The sequence below is a fragment of the Meriones unguiculatus genome, chromosome 14 (genome assembly GCF_030254825.1).
Source record: "Meriones unguiculatus strain TT.TT164.6M chromosome 14, Bangor_MerUng_6.1, whole genome shotgun sequence".
Classification (NCBI taxonomy): Eukaryota; Metazoa; Chordata; class Mammalia; order Rodentia; family Muridae; genus Meriones; species Meriones unguiculatus.
Window position 1 is genome coordinate 48,638,393 of NC_083361.1, and position 20,776 is coordinate 48,659,168.

General features: G+C 40.9%; 6 non-coding genes across 6 annotated transcripts; all 6 read right to left on the bottom strand.

Annotated features, from left to right (window-relative positions):
* Positions 1–2,800: 2,800 nt before the first annotated feature.
* On the bottom strand, positions 2,801–2,865 carry LOC132647361 (small nucleolar RNA SNORD109A). The gene has a single exon (XR_009585729.1). It is a non-coding gene; the product is annotated as a small nucleolar RNA SNORD109A (small nucleolar RNA).
* Positions 2,866–6,360: 3,495 nt separating this feature from the next.
* On the bottom strand, positions 6,361–6,425 carry LOC132647427 (small nucleolar RNA SNORD109A). The gene has a single exon (XR_009585795.1). It is a non-coding gene; the product is annotated as a small nucleolar RNA SNORD109A (small nucleolar RNA).
* A 3,533-nt stretch (positions 6,426–9,958) lies between these two features.
* LOC132647849 (small nucleolar RNA SNORD109A) lies at positions 9,959–10,023 on the bottom strand. Its single transcript, XR_009586189.1, has one exon. It is a non-coding gene; the product is annotated as a small nucleolar RNA SNORD109A (small nucleolar RNA).
* A 3,485-nt stretch (positions 10,024–13,508) lies between these two features.
* Positions 13,509–13,573, bottom strand: LOC132647850 (small nucleolar RNA SNORD109A). The gene has a single exon (XR_009586190.1). It is a non-coding gene; the product is annotated as a small nucleolar RNA SNORD109A (small nucleolar RNA).
* A 3,517-nt stretch (positions 13,574–17,090) lies between these two features.
* Positions 17,091–17,155, bottom strand: LOC132647851 (small nucleolar RNA SNORD109A). Its single transcript, XR_009586191.1, has one exon. It is a non-coding gene; the product is annotated as a small nucleolar RNA SNORD109A (small nucleolar RNA).
* A 3,525-nt stretch (positions 17,156–20,680) lies between these two features.
* On the bottom strand, positions 20,681–20,745 carry LOC132647852 (small nucleolar RNA SNORD109A). The gene has a single exon (XR_009586192.1). It is a non-coding gene; the product is annotated as a small nucleolar RNA SNORD109A (small nucleolar RNA).
* Between the last annotated feature and the right edge of the window lie 31 nt (positions 20,746–20,776).

The following is a 20,776-nucleotide window of genomic DNA, read 5'->3' on the forward strand; positions in this document are numbered from 1 at the left end:
TTGCATATATACCACAGGCAAACCAAGGAGACCAACACCAGAAGGCCTGCTAACACTCCCATGCCCGCCCATTCCTTCAGATGGTTCATTGCTGCAGCAATCCATGTTGATAATCCTGTGGCTAGTCCTGCGTCCACTCTGGTAGAATTTACTGTGACAATGGCCACTCTCAGCTGCTCCATCGTAGTATCGAATTCTCCAGTCCAATTATCTAAAATATAGCTCGACAATTGTTTAGACAGATTTGCAGCACAGGAAAAATTCTCATGTTGTATGCTAGTGACACAAAGTCCAGCATACTTTCATTGACAGCCAGGTTGAGCGATTTGCCATAGGGTATCTATTTGCTCCTACAAGAGGTCAATCCTCTGATTGAACACCATCAAGCTTCCTTTTAGTTGAGCATTAATTCCTTTATGTACAACAAAGGCATGAGCTACATTGGCTTAATGATTATTCAGGGTCTGAACTGACAGACTACAATAAGAAAGGAGAGGAGATCCTCCCCTATTAGTGGACTTGGGGAGTGGCATGCAAGCAGAGGGAGGAGGGAGGGTGGGATTGGGAGGAGAGGAGGGAGGGGCTAATGGGGTGATGCAGAATGAATAAAGTGTAATTGATGAAAAATTTAAGAAAAAAGGAAAAAAATAATTTAATAACCTTAAATGAATTTCAAAATTGGAGGAAAACATGGAGTTAGTCAATTGGCATGGAGCACGTCTCGCCCCTGGGGGCAATGGTCTCCTGAACTTACTCAGACCTCGGACACCACCACTGCTAGTTCTAGAACTGACGCAGGATGTTCCAACGAGGGGTTAAGGCTTCTCATAATATTTCCTATAAGCCCACACCTGTTTGTCTATATCCCCCATTTTTATTCATTATTAGCCAGATAGAGTCAAGTAATTGTGGTAATGATACTTGCTTTTTTGCCCAATGCTGGAATGCTAGTAAATTTAGGTATGCCCTGGTTACTCGCATGCCTCGCTGGGTGCCTGTGCCCATTGATGCCCCTCACGCTATGACTCTCTTCAGACAGAAAAGGGATCTTGGAACTACAGCCACCATTGTTACTACCATCTCATTGACAGCTGTTGGAGCTACCACCAGGGCATTAGCCATGAGTCATACTGTACAGTATGGTCATTCTTAACTCCTGGTTTCTCAAAGTCAAAATGAACAAGTTGCACAGAGGTGAAAGTCAATAAGCCCTATGGTATCTTTGAGATTTCAGGGTGTCATTGAAATTTGTCCTCTGTGCATGGAATTCTCTCATGTTTATCCAACAGAGTGTTCCATAATTGACTTTATATTTCTTCCCTGCCATGCAACCTCATCTTGGAAGAGAGGGGATTCCAAAGGTGCCTTTTTGTCTATATGTATGTTACCATGTATCGATTCATGGAACTCAAGTATTCCACTTGGAAGAGAGTTGGAATCATCTACCATGCTTCAGGTTAAATCTGATGAAAAGAAGATGTTTTCTACTCACTAACTGACTAGCCCGTGGTCAAATACTCATGGGTTGCTTTTTATCGAGTATGTTGTACTACAAATCTGAGATTACATGATGTCCTTGATTGGATATTCAAGCGCCAACCATGGCTTTAGAAATTGTGTATCCAGCAAGTGTTACCAAAAGTCCTATGCTCCTGCTTCCTAAAAGTCTGTTAGTAGTAAGATATATATATATATATATATATATATATATATATATATATATATATATGTGTGTGTGTGTGTGTGTGTGTGTGTGTGTGTGTGTGTGTGTGTCAGTTCTGAATTAATTGTGTTCATCATTCATGAGGATATTAAGAAGATTGAGTGTGTGGTTCTTTCTTGTTTCATTGGAGAGTTAGTGTGTCTGCTCCATTATCAGGACTGTGGGTCTACCAGCTAGCAACATGTTCTATAGACATAGCTTTCCTTTGTTTTTTAAAGGAATAGTTGTTTTCATAGATATTGGGTAACACGCAAATTTTGTTAAAAGAGATGATTTGCATCTGTGTTAGTGCAGCAATAAGAGGATGAATGTACCAAGGAGGAAAATAGAAACAAAAACAACGAATAACAGAAAGCAAAGCCCAATTGTCATTTCTCATGATGGATCAACTGAGAGGGTTTCCATGCGAGAGAGAGATAGGTAAACACAACATGCTCTGGAATATTTTGGCAGCTAAGACATACTTGATGAACACCAATAAAACTAGGGAATGTCTCAAACAGGTGCCCTGGCTTATCACCTAGCCATTATTATCTAGAATTTACCCAGGCTCCAACAGGAAAGATCATTTCAAATTTCCCTCTATATAAATTGAATGGTCCTGGAATTATTTGTTATACGTCAGCCTTTACACAACTTTGGGTAAATGGCGAGGGCAGTTATTGTCCTCCAATATTCTTGGGACTACTGGCATGATCCATAACATCCCCTCCTGACACTTTACTACATATGTGCAAGGGTACATCGACCGAGACTAGGAATGAGCAGCAAGTTCGAATTCATCAGTTCCTAGATAGTTTTTGAGTACGTCATTTGCACCTACAGTCATCTCTACCTGATATATGTGCCTACTCCTATAGTAAAGGCTCTCTCCCTATCACTTGAAATCATTTCAATCTCTTGGAAAATAGAACGCAATGAAGAATGTATCAAACCATGTATGGGTACTGTTATGAGGCCTTTTTCGAAAAATCTCAGAATCTGATGCCAAACTGCACAGTTCTCATCCTCTCTGAAGAGGGAAGAGTGCCAGGCAGACTCTGAAATCCTCATGGGTCTCACACGGACCTCATATCTGGACCTCATATCGCATCTGTTCAAGTCAGTCAACGTCCTCAGATACCTGTTGTCATCATAGATCCAGAAAGGCCTTTGATAAACACATGAGTTTTCACCTACCAAATGAAACCCCAGAGAGCTAGACTCCTGGGCCTTGACAAGGAAGTTCAAAACTGAGCAGGAGGCATGTAGCTCATTCTATCAAAGGTGGTGGGGAAACACAGAGGACAGGATTAAAGAGCCTTTCCACTTTGACCCCATATGAGAAAAATAGACGTCAAAACATTGCATTCGGTGGGTGTCACTGCCCCCAAATCGGGTGCCTCTCAATGTTCCCTGAACTTCTGTACTTAATCTTTACAACAGAGATTTTGGCAAGAATAGAGAAAACATTCAAGTAAGCAAAATGACTTTGTTCCTATCTAGATAAGATTTTTTCAACATCCTAATTTGCGGTTTTGATTCTATGCTCTTCCTCTTTACCCTCCTTTAGGATTCTTCCTCCTGTTCCCTGTCTTCCATGTATGTTCCTCTCTATCTTTCAGTGCCCAGTATTGAGCCTTCTAGTTGTCCTGCAATTGTCAATGCTCTCGAGGATTTTGCGATGTATGTCACATGACCACCAGCTCGTTCCATATATCCTTGGACAACAAAAAGCAACACACAGGCCAAGCTACATTTTGGTCCATATACATCACCAGGTATCCCACAGGACATTGACAGGGACAGGAGTTGGGTTCTGTGTGCCTGATTCCTGAACCTTCTCTTCTTATCACCTCTCATGTCATGTTTCTTCAAATGAACTCAACACCAACCAGTTTCCAAGATGAAGGAAGGCATTGCATTTAATACCAAAAATATTCTTAGTTTTGTTTTGTTTTGTTCTGACAATGGACAACTAGATTTCTGGCTCAACATAATCCATAATCGTTTATAAAAAGAATAAATATGGTTCATTGTCAGCTCTGTTTGGGTTTTCGAAAACTTTATGGCAATTCACCTGAATTTTAGAGGGCAAGATTGCATGTTTCCATGCTACTAACAAGGAAGTGAAAACGCATGGGTTGCTGTCTTAGTATCCACGCCAGAGGATCAAGGATAGATGAAATTTTTGAGGGTTATTGTTCTGTGCTCTAGGGGTCTAGACTCCTAACACCCTATCATCTTCCTTTGGGTTCCACATCTGTCAGGGCAGAAATAAGAGTTTAATTCTTTGAGCTTGAGTGTCGATAAGGGAAGGAGCTGGGAGAAGGCTTTTCTTAGTACTTCTGGATATATTATTTAGAATTGGAAGCTTCAATGGTAGCTTCAAAAGAAAGTCAAATATGCCAATAACTTCACCCAACTGTTGGTTTTTCAAATGCACCTCAAAATACTAATGGTATTAGGTAGTATCCTTGTCACTTGCTTGGGTTGGGACTACCTAGCTAAGTCCCCTACAATGCCAGGGCATTAGCAATTGTTCAACCCTCAAGAGGCAAGATGAAGCCTAGGTTGTTTAGCCATAAGAGGGACGTTAAATAAATCTCATCTCTAATGGTACACAGAAGGTAAATATTTAGTCAGGCGAGAATGCAGCCTGCCTACAAACAAAAGACACAATGGGAAGCAGCGTCACTTACCTGTCCTGCCAGAAGGGAAGCTCCCCTCCAAGTTTTAGCCTGCAACATAATAAGTATGAAGGTTATCAGAAAAGGAAATGCGTCTAGGCAACCTTGACTTTCTAAAGTGTCCCGACCTTCAAGTATGCCAGCAGTTCAGTCTTTCCCAGAACCAACTATTGAATTCATTTCCTCCCTTCCAATCCCCTCAGATTTTAGCCACTGTGGCAAGGATTTCTCTTCTTCTGATGACTTCCTCAGAAGCTGTCTGTGAGAGCATCTTTGCCAGTGCCAGCAGGCACAGTGTGGACGCCTCTCAGTGGGCAGCGAGGAAGTTGGACAAAGCAAAGTAGAAGCAGTGCGTATAGCATTGCAGTATGGTCATTCTTAACTCCTCCTTTCTCAAAGTCAAAACGACCAAGTTGCACAGAGGTGAAAGTCAGTAAGCCCAATGGTATCTTCGAGATTTCAGGGTGTCATTGAAATTTGTCCTCTGTGCATGGAATTCTCTCCTTGTTTATTCAACAGAGTGTTCCATAATTGACTTTAGATTTCTTCCCTGCCATGCAAACTCATCTTGGAAGAGAGGGGAATCCAAAGGTACCTTTTTGTCTACATGTATGTTACCATGTCTCGATTCATGGAACTCAAGTCTTCCACTTGGAAGAGCGTTGGAATCATCTACAATGCTTCAGGTTAAATATGATGAAAAGAAGATGTTTTCTACGCACTACCTGACTAGCCCGTGGTCAAATACACTGGGTTGCTTTTTATCGAGTATGTTGTACTACACATCTGAGATTACATGATGTCCTTGATTGGATATTCAAGCTTCAACCATGGCTTTAGAAATTGTGTATCCAGCAAGTGTTACCAAGAGTCCTATGCTACAGCTTTGTCAAAGTCTGTTAGTAGTAAGATATATATATATATACATATATGTGTGTGTCAGTTATGAATTAATTGTGTTCATCATGAGGATGTTTAGAAGATTCAGTGTGTGGTTCTTTCTTGTTTCATTGAAGAGTTAGTGCATCTGATCCATTATCAGGACTGTGGGTCTACCAGCTAGCAACATGTTCTTTAGAAATATCTTTCCTTGTTTCATAAAGGAATAGTTGTTTCCATAGATCTTGGTTAACACGCAAATTTTGTTAGAATAGATGATTTGCATCTGTGTGAGAGCGGATATCAGAGGATGAATGTACCCAGGAGGAAAACAGAAACAACAACAACAAATAACAGAAAGCAAAGCCCAATTGTCATTTCTCATGATGGATCAACTGAGATGGTTTCCATGCGAGAGAGAGATAGGTAAACACAACATGTTCTGGAAGATTTTGGCAGCTAAGACATAAATGATGAACACCAATAAAACTATGGAATGTATCCAACAGGTGCCCTGGCTTCTCACCTAGCCATTATTATCTAGAATTTACCCAGCCTCCAACAGGAAAGACCATTTCAATTTTCCCTCTATATAAATTGAATGATCCTTTAATTATTAGTTATACGTCAGCCTTTACACAACTTTGGGTAAAGTGCGAGGGCAGTCCTTGTCCTCCAATATTCTTGGGACTACTGGCATGAGCCCTAACCTCCCCTCCTGACACTTTATCACCTATGTGCAAGGGTACATCGCCGGAGACTAGGAATGAGCAGCACGTTCTTACATATAATTCATCAGTTCTTACATATTTTTTGAGTACGTCATTTGCACCTACAGTCATCTCTACCTGATATATGTGCCTAAACCTATAGTAAAGGTTGTCTCCCTATCACTTTGAATCATTTCTATCTCTTTGAAAATAGAAAGCAATGAAGATTGTATCAAACCAAGTATGGTACTGTTATGAGGCCTTTTTCGAAAAATCTCAGAATCTGATGCCATACTGCACAGTTCTCATCCTCTCTGAAGAGGGAAGAGTGCAAGGCAGGCTCTGAACTCCTCATGGGTCTCACGAGGACCTCATATCTGGACCTCAGATCGCATCTGTTCAAGTCAGTCAACGTCCTCAGATACCTGTTGTCATCATATATCCAGAAAGGCCTTCGCTCAACACATGAGTTTTCACCTACCAAGTGAAACCCCAGAGAGATAGACTCCTGGGCCTTGACAAGGAAGTTCAAAACTGTGCAGGAGGCATGTAGCTCATTCTGTCAAAGGTTCTGGGGAAACACAGAGGACAGGATTAAAGAGCCTTTCCCCTTTGACACCATATGAGAAAAATAGAGGTCAACACATTGCTTTTGGTGGGTGTCACTGGCCCCAAATCGGGTACCTGTGAATGTTCCCTGAACTTATGTATTTAATCTTTACAACAAGATTTGGTAAGAATAGAGAAAACATTCAAGAAAGCAAAATGACTTTTTTTCCTATCTAGATAAGATTTTTTCAACATCCTAATTTGCGGTTTCCATTCTATGCTCTTCATGTTAACCCGCTTTTACACTTCCTCCTCCTGTTCCCTGTCTTCCATGTATGTTCTTCTCCATCTTACAGTGCACAGTATTGAGCCTTCCAGTTGTCCTGCAATTGTCAATGCTCTGGAGGATTTTGTGATGTATGTCGCATGACCACCAGCTCCTTCCATATTTCCTTGGACAACAAAAAGCAACACACAGGCCAAGCTACATTTTGGTCCATATACATCACCAGTTATCCCACAGGACATTGACAAGGACAGGAGTTGGGTTCTGTGTGCCTGATTCCTAAACCTTCTCTTCGTATCAGCTCTCATGTCATGTTTCTTCAAATGAACTCAACACCACCCAGGTTCCAAGATGAAGGATGGCATTGCATATAATACCAAAAATATTCTTAGTGTTGTTTTGTTTTGTTCTGACAATGGACAACTAGATTTCTGGCTCAACATAATGCATAATCATTTATAAAAAGAATAAATATGGTTCATTGTCAGCTCTGTTTGGGTTTTCGAAAACTTTATGGCAATTCACCTGAATTTTAGAGGGCAAGATTGCATGTTTCCATGCTACTTACAAGGAAGTGAAAATGCATGGGTTGCTCTCTTAGTATCCACGCCAGAGGATCAAGGATAGATGAAATTTGTGAGGGTTATTGTTCTGTGCTCTAGGTTTCTAGACTCCTAACACCCTATCATCTTCCTTTCGGTTCCACACCTGTCAGGGCAGAAAGAAGAGTTTAATTCTTTGAGCTTGAATGTCCATAAGGGAAGGAGCTGGGAGAAGGCTTTTCTTAGTACTTCTGGATATATTATTTAGAATTGGAAGCTTCAATGGTAGCTTCAAAAGAAAGTCAAATATGCCAATAACTTCACCCAACTGTTGGTTTTCCAAATGCACCTCAGAATACTAATGGTATTAGGTAGTATCCTTGTCACTTGCTTGGGTTGGGACTACCTAGCTAAGTCCCCTACAATGCCAGGGCCATAGCAAGTGTTCCACCATCAAGAGGCAAGACGAAGCCTAGGTTGTTTAGTCATGAGAGGGACGTTAAATAAATCTCATCTCTAGTGGTACACAGTAGGTAAATATTTAGTCAGGCGAGAATGCAGCCTGCCTACAAACAAAAGACACAATGGGAAGCAGCGTCACTTACCTGTACTGCCAGAAGGGAAGCACCACTCCAAGTTTTAGCCTGCAACATAGTAAGTATGAAGGTTATCAGAAAAGGAAATGCGTCTAGGCAACCTTGACTTTCTAAAGTGTCCCGACCTTCAAGTCTGCCAGCAGTTCAGTCTTTCCCAGAACCAACTATTGAATTCATTTCCTCCCTTCCAATCCCCTCAGATTTTAGCCACTGTGGCAAGGATTTCTCTTCTTCTGATGACTTCCTCAGAAGCTGTCTGTGAGAGCATCTTTGCCAGTGCCAGCAGGCACAGTGTGGACGCTTCTCAGTGGGCAGCGAGGAAGGTGGACAAAGCAAAGTAGAAGCAGTGCGTATAGCATTGCAGTATCGTCATTCTTAACTCCTCCTTTCTCAAAGTCAAAACGACCAACTTGCACAGAGGTGAAAGTCAGTAAGCCCAATGGTATCTTTGAGATTTCAGGGTGTCATTGAAATTTGTCCTCTGTGCATGGAATTCTCTCCTTGTTTATTCAACAGAGTGTTCCATAATTGACTTTAGATTTCTTCCCTGCCATGCAACCTCATCTTGGAAGAGAGGGGAATCCAAAGGTACCTTTTTGTCTACATGTATGTTACCATGTCTCGATTCATGCAACTCAAGTCTTCCACTTGGAAGAGCGTTGCAATCATTTACCATCATTCAGGTTAAATCTGATGAAAAGAAGATGTTTTCTACGCACTAACTGACTAGCCCGTGGTCAAATACACATGGGTTGCTTTTTATCGAGTATGTTGTACTACACATCTGAGATTACATGATGTCCTTGATTGGATATTCAAGCTTCAACCATGGCTTTAGAAATTGTGTATCCAGCGAGTGTTAGGAAGAGTCCTATACTCCTGCTTCGTAAAAGTCTGTTAGTATCAAGATATATATATATATATATATATATATATATATATATATATATATATATATATACATATATGTGTGTGTCAGTTCTGAATTAATTGTGTTCATCATGAGGATGTTAAGAAGATTCAGTGTGTGGTTCTTTCTTGTTTCATTGGAGAGTTAGCGCGTCTGATCCATTATCAGGATTGTGGGTCTACCAGCTAGCAACATGTTCTTTAGAAATATCTTTCCTTGTTTCATAAAGGAATAGTTGTTTTCATAGATCTTGAGTAACACGCAAATTTTTTTAGAATAGATGATTTGCATCTGTGTGAGAGCGGCAATCAGAGGATGAATGTACCGAGGAGGAAAACAGAAACAACAACAACAAATAACAGAAAGCAAAGCCCAATTGTCATTTCTCATGATGGATCAACTGAGATGGTTTCCATGCGAGAGAGAGATAGGCAAACACATTTTGCTCTGGAAGATTTTGGCAACTAAGACATAAATGATGAACACCAATAAAACTAGGGAATGTCTCCAACAGGTGCCCTGGCTTCTCACCTAGCCATTATTATCTAGAATTTACCCAGCCTCCAGCAGGAAAGACCATTTCAATTTTCCCTCTATATAAATTGAATGATCCTTTAATTATTAGTTATACGTCAGCCTTTACACAACTTTGGGTAAAGTGGGAGGGCAGTCCTTGTCCTCCAATATTCTTGGGACTACTGGCATGAGCCCTAACCTCCCCTCCTGACACTTTACCACATATGTGCAAGGGTACATCGCCGGAGACTAGGAATGAGCAGCACGTTCTTACATATAAATCATCAGTTCTTACATATTTTTTGAGTACGTCATTTGCACCTACAGTCATCTCTATCTGATATATGTGCCTATTCCTATAGTAAAGGTTGTCTCCCTATCACTTGGAATCATTTCTATCTCTTTGAAAATAGAAAGCAATGAAGATTGTATCAAACCAAGTATGGTACTGTTATGAGGCCTTTTTCGAAAAATCTCAGAATCTGATGCCATACTGCACAGTTCTCATCCTCTCTGAAGAGGGAAGAGTGCAAGGCAAGCTCTGAAATCCTCATGGGTCTCACGAGGACCTCATATCTGGACCTCAGATCGCATCTGTTCAAGTCAGTCAACGTCCTCAGAGACCTGTTGTCATCATAGATCCAGAAAGGCCTTCGCTCAACACTTGAGTTTTCACCTACCAAGTGAAATCCCAGAGAGCTAGACTCCTGGGCCTTGACAAGGAAGTTCAAAACTGTGCAGGAGGCATGTAGCTCATTCTGTCAAAGGTTCTGGGGAAACACAGAGGACAGGATTAAAGAGCCTTTCCCCTTTGACACCATATGAGAAAAATAGAGGTCAACACATTGCCTTTGGTGGGTGTCACTGGCCCCAAATCGGGTACCTGTGAATGTTCCCTGAACTTATGTATTTAATCTTTACAACAAAGATTTGGTAAGAATAGAGAAAACATTCAAGAAAGCAAAATGACTTTTTTTCCTATCTAGATAAGATTTTTTCAACATCCTAATTTGCGGTTTTGATCCTATGCTCCTCATGTTAACCCGCCTTTACACTTCCTCCTCCTGTTCCCTGTCTTCCATGTATGTTCCTCTCCATCTTACAGTGCCCAGTATTGAGCCTTCCAGTTGTCCTGCAATTGTCAATGCTCTGGAGGATTTGTGATGTATGTCGCATGACCACCAGCTCCTTCCATATTTCCTTGGACAACAAAAAGCAAAACACAGGCCAAGCTACATTTTGGTCCATATACATCACCAGGTATCCCACAGGACATTGACAGGGACAGGAGTTGGGTTCTGTGTGCCTGATTCCTGAACCTTCTCTTCGTATCACCTCTCATGTCATGTTTCTTCAAATGAACTCAACACCACCCAGTTTCCAAGATGAAGGAAGGCATTGCATTTAATACCAAAAATATTCTTAGTTTTGTTTTTTTTTTGTTCCGACAAAGGACAACTAGATTTCTGGCTCAACATAATCCATAATCATTTATAAAAAGAATAAATATGGTTCATTGTCAGCTCTGTTTGAGTTTTCGAAAAATTTATGGCAATTCACCTGAATTTTAAGGGCAAGATTGCTTGTTTCCATGCTACTTACAAGGAAGTGAAAACGCATGGGTGGCTCTCTTAGTATCCACGCCAGAGGATCAAGGATAGATGAAATTTGTGAGGGTTATTGTTCTGTGCTCTAGGGGTCTAGACTCCTAACACCTTATCATCTTCCTTTGGGTTCCACACCTGTCAGGGCAGAAATAAGAGTTTAATTCTTTGAGCTTGAATGTCGATAAGGGAAGGAGCTGGGAGAAGGCTTTTCTTAGTACTTCTGGATATATTATTTAGAATTGGAAGCTTCAATGGTAGCTTCAAAAGAAAGTCAAATATGCCAATAACTTCACCCAACTGTTGGTTTTCCAAATGCACCTCAAAATACTAATGGTATTAGGTAGTATCCTTGTCACTTGCTTGGGATGGGACTACCTAGCTAAGTCCCCTACAATGCCAGGGCCATAGCAAGTGTTCCACATCAAGAGGCAAGTCGAAGCCTAGGTTGTTTAGCCATGAGAGCGACGTTAAATAATTCTCATCTCTTGAGGTACACAGTAGGTAAATATTTAGTCAGGCGAGAATGCAGCCTGCCTACAAACAAAAGACACAATGGGAAGCAGCGTCACTTACCTGTCCTGCCAGAAGGGAATCACCTCTCCAAGTTTTAGCCTGCAACATAATAAGTATGAAGGTTATCAGAAAAGGAAATGCGTCTAGGCAACCTTGACTTTCTAAAGTGTCCCGACCTTCAAGTCTGCCAGCAGTTCAGTCTTTCCCAGAACCAACTATTGAATTCATTTCCTCCCTTCCAATCCCCTCAGATTTTAGCCACTGTGGCAAGGATTTCTCTTCTTCTGATGACTTCCTCAGAAGCTATCTGTGAGAGCATCTTTGCCAGTGCCAACAGGCACATTGTGTACGCCTCTCAGTGGGCAGCGAGGAAGTTGGACAAAGCAAAGAAGAAGCAGTGCGTATAGCATTGCAGTATGGTCATTCTTAACTCCTCCTTTCTCAAAGTCAAAACGACCAAGTTGCACAGAGGTGAAAGTCAGTAAGCCCAATGGTATCTTTGAGATTTCAGGATGTCATTGAAATTTGTCCTCTGTGCATGGAATTCTCTCCTTGTTTATCCAACAGAGTGTTCCATAATTGACTTTAGATTTCTTCCCTGCCATGCAACCTCATCTTGGAAGATAGGGGAATCCAAAGGTACCTTTTTGTCTACATGTATGTTACCATGTCTCGATTCATGCAACTCAAGTCTTCCACTTGGAAGAGCGTTGGAATCATCTACCCTGCTTCCGGTTAAATCTGATGAAAAGAAGATGTTTTCTACGCACTAACTGACTAGCCAGTGGTCAAATACACTGGGTTGCTTTTTATCGAGTATGTTGTACTACACATCTGAGATTACATGATGTCCTTGATTGGATATTCAAGCTTCAACCATGGCTGTAGAAATTGTGTATCCAGCAAGTGTTACCAAGAGTCCTATGCTCCAGCTTCGTAAAAGACTGTTAGTAGTAAGATATATATATATACATATATGTGTGTGTCAGTTCTGAATTAATTATGTTCATCATGAGGATGTTAAGAAGATTCAGTGTGTGGTTCTTTCTTGTTTCATTGAAGAGTTAGCGCATCTGATCCATTATCAGGACTGTGGGTCTACCAGCTAGCAACATGTTCTTTAGAAATATCCTTCCTTGTTACATAAAGGAATAGTTGTTTTCATAGATCTTGGGTAACATGCAAATTTTGTTAGAATAGATGATTTGCATCTGTGTGAGAGCGGCAATCAGAGGATGAATGTACCCAGGAGGAAAACAGAAACAACAACAACAAATAACAGAAAGCAAAGCCCAATTGTCATTTCTCATGATGGATCAACTGAGATGGTTTCCATGGGAGAGAGAGATAGGTAAACACAACATGCTCTGGAAGATTTTGGCAGCTAAGACATAAATGATGAATACCAATAAAACTAGGGAATGTCTCCAACAGGTGCCCTGGCTTCTCACCTGGCCATTATTATCTAGAATTTACCCAGCCTCCAGCAGGAAAGACCATTTCAATTTTCCCTCTATATAAATTGAATGATCCTTTAATTATTAGTTATACGTCAGCCTTTACACAACTTTGGGTACAGTGCGAGGGCAGTCCTTGTCCTCCAATATTCTTGGGACTACTGGCATGAGCCCTAACCTCCCCTCCTGACACTTTACTACATATGTGCAAGGGTACATCGCCGGAGAAGAGGAATTAGCAGCACGTTCGAATTCATCAGTTCTTACATATTTTTTGAGTACGTCATTTGCACCTACAGTCATCTCTACCTGATATATGTGCCTACTCCTATAGTAAAGGTTGTCTCCCTATCACTTGGAATCATTTCTATCTCTTTGAAAATAGAAAGCAATGAAGATTGTATCAAACCAAGTATGGGTACTGTTATGAGGACTTTTTCGAAAAATCTCAGAATCTGGTGCCATACTGCACAGTTCTCATCCTCTCTGAAGAGGGAAGAGTGCAAGGCAGGCTCTGAACTCCTCATGGGTCTCACGAGGACCTCATATCTGGACCTCAGATCGCATCTGTTCAAGTCAGTCAACGTCCTCAGAGACCTGTTGTCATCATAGATCCAGAAAGGCCTTCGCTCAACACATGAGTTTTCACCTACCAAGTGAAACCCCAGAGAGCTAGACTCCTGGGCCTTGACAAGGAAGTTCAAAACTGTGCAGGAGGCATGTAGCTCATTCTGTCAAAGGTTCTGGGGAAACACAGAGGACAGGATTAAAGCGCCTTTCCCCTTTGACACCATATGAGAAAAATAGAGTTCAACACATTGCCTTTGGTGGGTGTCACTGGCCCCAAATCGGATACCTATGAATGTTCCCTGAACTTATGTATTTAATCTTTACAACAAAGATTTGGTAAGAATAGAGAAAACATTCAAGAAAGCAAATTGACTTTTTTTCCTATCTAGATAAGATTTTTTCAACATGCTAATTTGCTGTTTTGATTCTATGCTCTTCATGTTAAACCGCCTTTACACTTCCTCCTCCTGTTCCCTGTCTTCCATGTATGTTCCTCTCCATCTTACAGTGCCCAGTATTGAGCCTTCCAGTTGTCCTGGAATTGTCAATGCTTTGGAGGATTTTGTGATGTATGTCGCATGACCACCAGCTCCTTCCATATTTCCTTGGACAACAAAAAGCAACACACAGGCCAAGCTACATTTTGGTCCATATACATCACCAGGTATCACACAGGACATTGACAGGGACAGGAGTTGGGTTCTGTGTGCCTGATTCCTGAACCTTCTCTTCTTATCACCTCTCATGTCATGTTTCTTCAAATGAACTCAACACCACCCAGTTTCGAAGATGAAGGAAGGCATTGCATTTAATACCAAAAATATTCTTAGTTTTGTTTTGTTTTGTTCTGACAATGGACAACTAGATTTCTGGCTCAACATAATCCATAATCATTTATAAAAAGAATAAATATGGTTCATTGTTAGCTCTGTTTGAGTTTTCAAAAACTTTATGGCAATTCACCTGAATTTTAGAGGGCAAGATTGCATGTTTCCATGCTACTTACAATGAAATGAAAAGGCATGGGTTACTCTCTTAGTATCCACACCAGAGGATCAAGGATAGATGAAATTTGTGAGGGTTATTGTTCTGTGCTCTAGGGGTCTAGACTCCTAACACCCTATCATCTTCCTTTGGGTTCCACACCTGTCAGGGCAGAAATAAGTGTTTAATTCTTTGAGCTTGAATGTCGATAAGGGAAGGAGCTGGGAGAAGGATTTTCTTAGTACTTCTGGATAAATTATTTAGAATTGGAAGCTTCAATGGTAGAGTCAAAAGAAAGTCAATTATGCCAATAACTTCACCCAACTGTTGGTTTTTTTAAATGCACCTCAAAATACTAATGGTATTGGGTAGTGTCCTTGTCACTTGCTTCGGTTGGGACTACCTAGCTAAGTCCCCTACAATGCCAGGGCCATAGCAAGTGTTCCACCATCAAGAGGCAAGATGAAGCCTAGGTTGTTTAGCCATGAGAGGGACGTTAAATAAATCTCATCTCTAGTGTTACACAGTAGGTAAATATTTAGTCAGGCGAGAATGCAGCCTGCCTACAAACAAAAGACACAATGGGAAGCAGCGTCACTTACCTGTCCTGCCAGAAGGGAAGCACCTCTCCAAATTTTAGCCTGCAACATAATAAGTATGAAGGTTATCAGAAAAGGAAATGCGTCTAGGCAACCTTGACTTTCTAAAGTGTCCCGACCTTCAAGTCTGCCAGCAGTTCAGTCTTTCCCAGAACCAACTATTGAATTCATTTCCTCCCTTCCAATCCCCTCAGATTTTAGCCACTGTGGCAAGGATTTCTCTTCTTCTGATGACTTCCTCAGAAGCTGTCTGTGAGAGCATCTTTGCCAGTGCCAGCAGGCACAGTGTGGACGCCTCTCAGTGGGCAGCGAGGAAGTTGGACAAAGCAAAGAAGAAGCAGTGAGTATGGCACTGCAGTATGGTCATTTTTAACTCCTCCTTTCAAAAAGTCAAAACGACCAAGTTGCACAGAGGTGAAAGTCAGTAAGCCCAATGGTATCTTTGAGATTTCAGGGTGTCATTGAAATTTGTCCTCTGTGCATGGAATTCTCTCCTTGTTTATCCAACAGAGTGTTCCATAATTGACTTTAGATTTCTTCCCTGCCATGCAACCTCATCTTGGAAGAGAGGGGAATCCAAAGGTACCTTTTTGTCTACATGTATGTTACCATGTCTCGATTCATGGAACTCAAGTCTTCCACTTGGAAGAGCGTTGGAATCATCTACCATGCTTCAGGTTAAATCTGATGAAAAGAAGATGTTTTCTACGCACTAACTGACTAGCCCGTGCTCAAATACACATGGGTTGCTTTTTATCGAGTATTTTGTACTACACATCTGAGATTACATGATGTCCTTGTTTGGATATTCAAACTTCAACCATGACTTTAGAAATTGTGTATCCAGCAAGTGTTACCAAGAGTCCTATGCTCCAGATTCATAAAAGTCTGTTAGTAGTAAGATATATGTATATATATATATATATATATATATATATATATACATGTATGTGTGTATCAGTTCTGAATTAATTGTGTTCATCATGAGGATGTTAAGAAGATTCAGTGTGTGGTTCTTTCTTGTTTCATTGGAGAGTTAGCGCCTCTGATCCATTATCAGGATTGTAGATCTACCAGCTAGCAACATGTTCTTTAGAAATATCTTTCCTTGTTTCATGAAGGAATAGTTGTTTTCATAGATCATGGGTAACACGCAAATTTTGTTAGAATAGATGATTTGCATCTGTGTGAGAGCGGCAATAAGAGGATGAATGTACCCAGGAGGAAAACAGAAACAACAACAACAAATAACAGAAAGCAAAGCCCAAATGTCATTTCTCATGATGGATCAACTGAGATGGTTTCCATGCGAGAGAGAGATAGGTAAACACAACATGCTCTGGAAGATTTTGGCAGCTAAGACATAAATGATGAACACCAATAAAACTAGGGAATGTCTCCAACAGGTGCCCTGGCTTCTCACCTAGCCATTATTATCTAGAATTTACCCAGCCTCCAACAGGAAAGACCATTTCAATTTTCCCTCTATATAAATTGAATGATCCTTTAATTATTAGTTATACGTCAGCCTTTACACAACTTTGGGAAAAGTGCGAGGGCAGTCATTGTCCTCCAATATTCTTGGGACTACTGGCATGAGCCCTAACCTCCCAGCCTGACACTTTACCACATATGTGCAAGGGTACATCGCCGGAGACTAGGAATGAGCAGCACGTTCTAATTCATCAGTTCTTACATATTTTTTGAGTACGTCATTTGCACCTACAGTCATCTCTACCTGATATATGTGCCTACTCCTATAGTAAAGGTTGTCTCCCTATCACTTGGAATCATTTCTATCTCTTTGAAAATAGAAAGCAATGAAGATTGTATCAAACCAAGTATGGGTACTGTTATGAGGACTTTTTCGAAAAATCTCAGAATCTGGTGCCATACTGCACAGTTCTCATCCTCTCTGAAGAGGGAAGAGTGCAAGGCAGGCTCTGAACTCCTCATGGGTCTCACGAGGACCTCATATCTGGACCTCAGATCGCATCTGTTCAAGTCAGTCAACGTCCTCAGAGACCTGTTGTCATCATAGATCCAGAAAGGCCTTCGCTCAACACATGAGTTTTCACCTACCAAGTGAAACCCCAGAGAGCTAGACTCCTGGGCCTTGACAAGGAAGTTCAAAACTGTGCAGGAGGCATGTAGCTCATTCTGTCAAAGGTTCTGGGGAAACACAGAGGACAGGATTAAAGTGCCTTTCCCCTTTGACACCATATGAGAAAAATAGAGTTCAACACATTGCCTTTGGTGGGTGTCACTGGCCCCAAATCGGATACCTATGAATGTTCCCTGAACTTATGTATTTAATCTTTACAACAAAGATTTGGTAAGAATAGAGAAAACATTCAAGAAAGCAAATTGACTTTTTTTCCTATCTAGATAAGATTTTTTCAACATGCTAATTTGCTGTTTTGATTCTATGCTCTTCATGTTAACCCGCCTTTACACTTCCTCCTCCTGTTCCCTGTCTTCCATGTATGTTCCTCTCCATCTTACAGTGCCCAGTATTGAGCCTTCCAGTTGTCCTGGAATTGTCAATGCTTTGGAGGATTTTGTGATGTATGTCGCATGACCACCAGCTCCTTCCATATTTCCTTGGACAACAAAAAGCAACACACAGGCCAAGCTACATTTTGGTCCATATACATCACCAGGTATCACACAGGACATTGACAGGGACAGGAGTTGGGTTCTGTGTGCCTGATTCCTGAACCTTCTCTTCTTATCACCTCTCATGTCATGTTTCTTCAAATGAACTCAACACCACCCAGTTTCGAAGATGAAGGAAGGCATTGCATTTAATACCAAAAATATTCTTAGTTTTGTTTTGTTTTGTTCTGACAGTGGACAACTAGATTTCTGGCTCAACATAATCCATAATCATTTATAAAAAGAATAAATATGGTTCATTGTTAGCTCTGTTTGAGTTTTCAAAAACTTTATGGCAATTCACCTGAATTTTAGAGGGCAAGATTGCATGTTTCCATGCTACTTACAATGAAATGAAAAGGCATGGGTTACTCTCTTAGTATCCACACCAGAGGATCAAGGATAGATGAAATTTGTGAGGGTTATTGTTCTGTGCTCTAGGGGTCTAGACTCCTAACACCCTATCATCTTCCTTTGGGTTCCACACCTGTCAGGGCAGAAATAAGTGTTTAATTCTTTGAGCTTGAATGTCGATAAGGGAAGGAGCTGGGAGAAGGATTTTCTTAGTACTTCTGGATAAATTATTTAGAATTGGAAGCTTCAATGGTAGAGTCAAAAGAAAGTCAATTATGCCAATAACTTCACCCAACTGTTGGTTTTTTTAAATGCACCTCAAAATACTAATGGTATTGGGTAGTGTCCTTGTCACTTGCTTCGGTTGGGACTACTTAGCTAAGTCCCCTACAATGCCAGGGCCATAGCAAGTGTTCCACCATCAAGAGGCAAGATGAAGCCTAGGTTGTTTAGCCATGAGAGGGACGTTAAATAAATCTCATCTCTAGTGTTACACAGTAGGTAAATATTTAGTCAGGCGAGAATGCAGCCTGCCTACAAACAAAAGACACAATGGGAAGCAGCGTCACTTACCTGTCCTGCCAGAAGGGAAGCACCTCTCCAAATTTTAGCCTGCAACATAATAAGTATGAAGGTTTTCAGAAAAGGAAATGCGTCTAGGCAACCTTGACTTTCTAAAGTGTCCCGACCTTCAAGTCTGCCAGCAGTTCAGTCTTTCCCAGAACCAACTATTGAATTCATTTCCTCCCTTCCAATCCCCTCAGATTTTAGCCACTGTGGCAAGGATTTCTCTTCTTCTGATGACTTCCTCAGAAGCTGTCTGTGAGAGCATCTTTGCCAGTGCCAGCAGGCACAGTGTGGACGCCTCTCAGTGGGCAGCGAGGAAGTTGGACAAAGCAAAGAAGAAGCAGTGAGTATGGCATTGCAGTATGGTCATTTTTAACTCCTCCTTTCAAAAAGTCAAAACGACCAAGTTGCACAGAGGTGAAAGTCAGTAAGCCCAATGGTATCTTTGAGATTTCAGGGTGTCATTGAAATTTGTCCTCTGTGCATGGAATTCTCTCCTTGTTTATCCAACAGAGTGTTCCATAATTGACTATAGATTTCTTCCCTGCCATGCAACCTCATCTTGGAAGAGAGGGGAATCCAAAGGTACCTTTTTGTCTACATGTATGTTACCATGTCTCGATTCATGGAACTCAAGTCTTCCACTTGGAAGAGCGTTGGAATCATCTACCATGCTTCAGGTTAAATCTGATGAAAAGAAGATGTTTTCTACGCACTAACTGACTAGCCCGTGCTCAAATACACATGGGTTGCTTTTTATCGAGTATTTTGTACTACACATCTGAGATTACATGATGTCCTTGTTTGGATATTCAAACTTCAACCATGACTTTAGAAATTGTGTATCCAGCAAGTGTTACCAAGAGTCCTATGCTCCAGATTCATAAAAGTCTGTTAGTAGTAAGATATATGTATATATATATATATATATATATATATATATATATATATATACATGTATGTGTGTGTCAGTTCTGAATTAATTGTGTTCATCATGAGGATGTTAAGAAGATTCAGTGTGTGGTTCTTTCTTGTTTCATTGGAGAGTTAGCGCCTCTGATCCATTATCAGGATTGTAGATCTACCAGCTAGCAACATGTTCTTTAGAAATATCTTTCCTTGTTTCATGAAGGAATAGTTGTTTTCATAGATCATGGGTAACACGCAAATTTTGTTAGAATAGATGATTTGCATCTGTGTGAGAGCGGCAATAAGAGGATGAATGTACCCAGGAGGAAAACAGAAACAACAACAACAAATAACAGAAAGCAAAGCCCAAATGTCATTTCTCATGATGGATCAACTGAGATGGTTTCCATGCGAGAGAGAGATAGGTAAACACAACATGCTCTGGAAGATTTTGGCAGCTAAGACATAAATGATGAACACCAATAAAACTAGGGAATGTCTCCAACAGGTGCCCTGGCTTCTCACCTAGCCATTATTATCTAGAATTTACCCAGCCTCCAACAGGAAAGACCATTTCAATTTTCCCTCTATATAAATTGAATGATCCTTTAATTATTAGTTATACGTCAGCCTTTACACAACTTTGGGAAAAGTGCGAGGGCAGTCATTGTCCTCCAATATTCTTGGGACTACTGGCATGAGCCCTAACCTCCCAGCCTGACACTTTACCACATATGTGCAAGGGTACATCGCCGGAGACTAGGAATGAGCAGCACGTTCTAATTCATCAGTTCTTACATATTTTTTGAGTACGTCATTTGCACCTACAGTCATCTCTACCTGATATATGTGCCTACTCCTATAGTAAAGGTTGTCTCCCTATCACTTGGAATCATTTCTATCTCTTTGAAAATAGAAAGCAATGAAGATTGTATCAAACCAAGTATGGGTACTGTTATGAGGACTTTTTCGAAAAATCTCAGAATCTGGTGCCATACTGCACAGTTCTCATCCTCTCTGAAGAGGGAAGAGTGCAAGGCAGGCTCTGAACTCCTCATGGGTCTCACGAGGACCTCATATCTGGACCTCAGATCGCATCTGTTCAAGTCAGTCAACGTCCTCAGAGACCTGTTGTCATCATAGATCCAGAAAGGCCTTCGCTCAACACATGAGTTTTC